Below are 6,000 nucleotides of genomic sequence, written 5' to 3'. Positions count from 1 at the left end.
ACAAAGCCCTAGAGCCGACTCCTAGGTCATCCTCGATCGTCTCCAAGCCCTTTTCCCGTCGATTCTTCGCCGGACATTGAGTTTCCGTCCGTTCCTAGGTCTTTTCAGGTCAGTCCCGAGCTTCCTCTATCGATCCTTCTTCGTTCTCTAGGTTTTCATCTCGTTTAGGTCAAGATGCCTCGCAAGGGAGTTGTTAGAAAGAGGTCCCGTCCCGTGGCCGGTCCCGAGCGGCGCTCCAAGGCGCGGCACGATCCCGCGAGGCAACCTCCTCCGGATCGTTCCCCGCCTAGGGTGGTTCATGTTAGGCCGTTGGCCGGGAAGGCCGTCACCTCCGGGAGGTATGTCACTTTCGACTATCTCTCCCGGGAAGGATTTACCATAGGCGATAGGCTTAGAGCCCAGGGTCTAGAGTACTTCCTCACCTTGGACCTTCCCACCTATCCTGGCCTAGTTCAAGAGTTCTACAGTACCGTCCATCGGGGAGATGGAGGTATTGAGGGCACGGTATTAGGTGTCCCATTGCGTGTCACAGAGGACCTCATTGCCCATATCCTCCACCTTCCATTAGTAGGGGTGGCTCCTGCACATCCTGAGGATAGATTTGAGGCCCTTACGATCGTCTTAGGGCATCCACCTCAGTCTCCCCTAGATGAGGTATCTGCTAGCTCACTTCCTATTGAAGTGAGAATCCTTTTGAGCATTTTGTCCAGGTCCATCTTCCCTAAGACAGGGAGATTTGATTTTGTGAATGAGAGGGACCTAGCTATTATGTCTTACATTCTTCAGGACACCCCGGTCAACTTCCCCAAGCTCATTTATAGGTATATGTGTGAGCCCCTGGATAGACCTAGGCTCTCCCTCCCATACGGAATGATATTCACTCTTCTCTTTAGGCAGTACGAAATTTCCATTCCTGAGAAGGAACCCTCTCGTGCCTTGCGATGGACTGATCGCTTGGGTACGGGGACCATGCACAGGATGGGATTTCGGAAGAGAGAAGGGATCTGGGTTAGGAAGTCCACTCTCACCGCTCAGACCACCAGACCATCACCCAGTCCTGAGCCAGATTCTGACTACCCAGAGTCCCCAGACCATCCAGACCTTCCATCCACTCCTCCTGCTCCTACCACCTCTGCCGGACCTTCCTCCTCAGCTCCACCATCTATGGAGGTCCGTATTGATCCAGAGCAGCTCCGGGAGCTGCGGCAGGAGATCGTCCGAGATTTGAGGGACGAGCTGCTCCGGGAGCTCCGAGGTTCCGTGCCAGCTCCCACTCCTGCACCCACTCCATCCTCAGCATTGGTCCCATCCTTGACAGCCGTGACAGACATGACGGCTGAGGTGCGGCAGGAGATCTACAACATTAGGACCCTGGTGCAGGCCCAGTTCCACAGCATGAGCGAGATCAGGAGCACCACGAGGAGGATGCGGGATGACATCCGCCGTGACATGCACACCACCACCGAGGGGGCCGAGCGCTTGTCGAATGTGCTCATCGACAAGCTGGACGCACTTCAGACCTCGGTGACTGGGCTTCAGACGTCGGTGACTGAGCTCTCCACTACACATAGCAGAGCCACCACGTCTATTATCACGCAGCTGGGCCATGTTACAGAGGCAGTCGCCCTCCTCATGGAGCAGAGCCGATTGAGAGGAGGAGTCACATCCTCGAGAGGAGGAGCTACATCCTCCAGAGGAGGAGATGTATCCTCGAGAGGGGGAGCCACATCCTCCAGAGGAGGAGATGTATCCTCGAGAGGGGGAGCCACATCCTCGAGGAGGTCATAGATGATTTTGAGTTGTGTTTTGTCTTCTTTTGTATTGTTGTTGCTTTACCTATTGTATGCTCAAATGTATTCACCTTCATATCAATACAATGAGTAGACATCTTATCTTCATTTCTGTGCCATTTGATGATTGACTGTGCCATTTGTGCCATTGATTGTGTGTGATTACCTCCTTTTTGGTATGATGACAAAAAGGGGGAGAAATGTGTAAGTATAAAATGTAAAGGGGAGAAATATTAAAAAATATGTAAAAGAAATCAATGGAAATAAATAAAATGATAAACTCTTAAAAATACACATAAATTTGTTCTAAGTGGATTCGGTACCTCGAGGCTCATTATCTCTCTTTTGGGGCTCCTAATGGAGTAATCTCCAGAATCTATTCAAGGGATATTCGGAGATTAGCTGAATCCTACTCAAGAACAAATTGACAGATTTTCCCTCTAAAAACAAAAATTTTAGTTCAAAAAATTTCAAAACATTAAAAGGAAATTCAGAAAATCAAAACATAGTTGAATGCATATGTTGAGGGGGAGAATCTGAATTTTAATCAAGCTAAATCATTAATGTCATATAAGCCAAACAATTGATTGCAGAATATGAAGGCTTATATAATTCCAAATGAAAGGGGGAACTTTAACTCCGAAATTTAATGTTTCACTCCTTCCAAACTTGGATAAATTAAATTATCAGACATTTGAATTCATTTATGGAGTTTATTTCATTATTTACTGAGCAACTCATTTTACATATACTCAAAGTTTTGTCATCATCAAAAAGGGGGAGATTGTGGAGTGATCGATTAAAACCCCGTTTGATTTTGATGAGCTCAAAGCATTGGAGTATATCTTGTGATTACTAATGAATTCAATTGAGTGTTTCAGTGAAAATCCTGTCCAAGTGTCTCTAGACTTGGTTCATAGCATTTTGGATAAGTTAAGAAGTCTGCATGAACCAATGTCTGAGATACGAGTCGACTCCCGAGTTTCACGAGTCGACTCCAAGCGTATCAAGGTCACTGGCACGAGCACGAGTCGACTCCTGATCAGTACGAGTCGACTCCGACTGAAAACAGACAGAAGGACAGAAGAGCAGTTTTTCAGGTCTGAGATTCGAGTCGACTCCAGTGGAACGCGAGTCGACTCCCAGCGGTACACACAGAAAAAGTCAGAGAGCGTTTTATGGACTCTGAGATTCGAGTCGACTCCAGTGGAACGCGAGTCGACTCCCAGCGGTACACAAAGAAAAAGTCAGAGAGCATTTTATGGATTCTGAGATTCGAGTCGACTCCCGCAGTACGCGAGTCGACTCCGAGACTGTGCGACCATCGACAGACAGAAGACCATGTTACTGCCTCTGAGATTCGAGTCGACTCCCAGACAGCTCGAGTCGTCTCCAAGACAAGCTTCACGTCAAAAGGCAGAAGACCAACTTTCGGAAACTGAGAGCCGAGTCGACTCCAAGGAAGTTCGAGTCGACTCCAAGACTGGATGAGCCAAAAGACAGAGAATCGGGAGTTCGGGCTCTGAGATTCGAGTCGACTCCCAGGACAGTCGAGTCGACTCGAGTGGACAAAATTCAAATTTGGATCCACGGACTACAGAGGATGAGCCGACTCCAAAATTGCCAGGTCAGCGCCAGAAGTTGGCGAGTCGACTCCGGGTCAAGACGAGTCGACTCCCAGTCAAGACGGCAACTTTAATTCAAACTGGGAACAGTTGCCGAGTCGACTCCGGAAAAGCTCGAGTCGACTCCTGCTACAGCCGAGTCGACTCCTGATCGCGCGAGTCGACTCCAACCCACCAACGGTCACATTGTCAGGCTGCGCAGAGTGTGCAGAACGGCCAGAAAAAGCAGAGTAACGGCTAGTTTCCGTGGGGGTTGGCTTAAATAGCCACAGAAGACTGTAGCAAGGTAGAGAACACACATTCCACTCCTAGCATTCAAGTCTTCAAGCTCTCTAAGTGCTCTTCAACGAGAAAAAGGGAAGATCTGCATTTACTGCTCCACCAACATCTTCCCAGCATTCAAAGCTTCCTCCTCCTGCTTTCAAGTCGATCACTCTTTCAAGAGGAGACCGGAGTTCCAGAAGCCACACCTCTTCCCCATCTTAAAAGCGTTTGAGGGCTTCTAACTCCTTTACGATTATATTGTTTTAAATCTGCTTTTTGAGAAGCCATTTTCTGTTTTCTTCTATCTCGTGTATTTACTTGATTCAATCGGGGGATTGAATCAAGGGGATTAAGGTTGGTTGGTGAGCCGGTTTAAAACCAACGAGTGTAAGGGTTTGATTGTGAGCCCGGAAAAACAATCGGGGTTGGTTCTAGTCGGTGAGCCTGGGAAAACCGACCGAGTTCGTTGTGAGCTCGTAAAACAACAAGTTCGGTTGTGAGCTTGCAAAACAACCGGCTGTAATCCAAGGGGGTTATAGTGAAATTCCCAAGTGAGACTTGGGGAGTGGACGTAGGAGCAAGGGTTAGCTCCGAACCACTATAAAACTTTGTGTTTGTAGTGCATTGTCTCACATCTTCTTCCCCACACATTACTCACAGCACTTAGCTTTAATTAAATAACTGGCTATAGTATTTAGTTAATCATCCACAAAGTTTTAATTAGCTAAGTTAATTTAAAAACCCAATTCACCCCCCCCCCCCCTCTTGGGTTGTCTATCTGGGCAACACCCTTAGATTAGAAAAATGGTTTTAAGGCTATGATGAGATCATACTAGTGAGACCTAAAATTATAAAATCCTAATCTTAAATATTTTCAATCGTTGGTACATTGAGTCGGGGATCAATGTTACCAGAAAGACTGGCACGTCTTATGTATGCTCGATGCAGAGGGTGATTGATCTCACAATCACTTGTATGGAGACACTAATATAAAGATGTGGGTGCTCATTAGAAGAATGAGTTCACTGAATTGACCTACAAAGAAAAATCTTATGCAGTCTTACTTACATGTCAAAAGATGATTCTCTTAGTGGGGGTTATGCAACTGATCCTATGACCTGAGATCACCATGGTATCTTGTGCACATGAACCCATGCTTTGGTTTACACTCATTCATGACTTTAAGTTGTGTACAGGATCTTCTCGATATGGTGAATTGTGTACGAAGATTATGAGTAGATCAACAAGGAATCAATCACTTCTAGTGAGAGAAGATAGCATCCCATTTATTCTAATCATATGATAATTCAGGGAGTCTTTGATCAAAGTATGATGAAAATTAGAAAGAGTTTCTAATGTTTCATGATTCGAATTATCATTAGAAGATTAAGAGAAATATGAATATGAAATTGAGTTTGACATACATTCATACTCATATACATATTCGGGATGTAGTTTGATTGAAGGATTGAATTGCACAGTAACTTGCCACTGAAGTGTATTTTTGGTATGTCTACTAAATTTCATATTTTTCGGGTAGATATGACATGTTGCTAGATGTCAATCTTGTCTTATAGGTTTGATCGAATTAAAGAGTTTAATTCGATCACCAATTAGAAAGGATTCTAATTGTTAAGTTTGGGATCGCGCAGTTTGGACCTAAATCGATTAGAAGAGTTCCAATCAAGTTGGGTCGACTCGCACTCACACCTATTGCTGGCTAAGTATGGAATCCAATGGGTCATACACAAGAAAACTTATCAAGGGTCTAATTAGATTAGATCATGTTTGCAAGATAAACATCCTAGTAGGTGTTGCAAACTTTAGCTCCTAATTCGAATTAGATTCGAATTTGATTCGAATTGGATTTGAATTTGATTCGAATTGGATTCGAATCTGATTCTTAATTGATCTAATTTGATTAGATCATATCCTAATATGGGTTAGCCAAGAGTTGGCACCTAACTGGCTTGGTTTAATTCTAATTGGATTAGATTTGATAAATCATTCATTTTTGACCGTTAGATCTTTATCTACCGTTGGATGAAGACATAATGGTGAGTTGATTCAAACTCAATTAGATTGGGTTAGACAAGGGCTATCACCTTTGACCTTTGGATCTTCATCCCACTATTGGATGAAGACATAATGGATCAAGTGAATGGCGCCTTACATTGGAACCCTTGGATCATCATCATGAAAGATCAAGAGGTGAGGCAAGATGGACATGTGATTGGCATGTGATGTTGACTTGGTCAAAATATGGCACCACATGAAAGGACATATCATTTGATACACCTCCTCACTTGATCTGCGCCTCC

This window comes from Phoenix dactylifera, unplaced genomic scaffold, assembly GCF_009389715.1.
Source record: "Phoenix dactylifera cultivar Barhee BC4 unplaced genomic scaffold, palm_55x_up_171113_PBpolish2nd_filt_p 001205F, whole genome shotgun sequence".
NCBI classification, from domain to species: Eukaryota; Viridiplantae; Streptophyta; class Magnoliopsida; order Arecales; family Arecaceae; genus Phoenix; species Phoenix dactylifera.
This window is presented reverse-complemented; position numbering follows the sequence as displayed.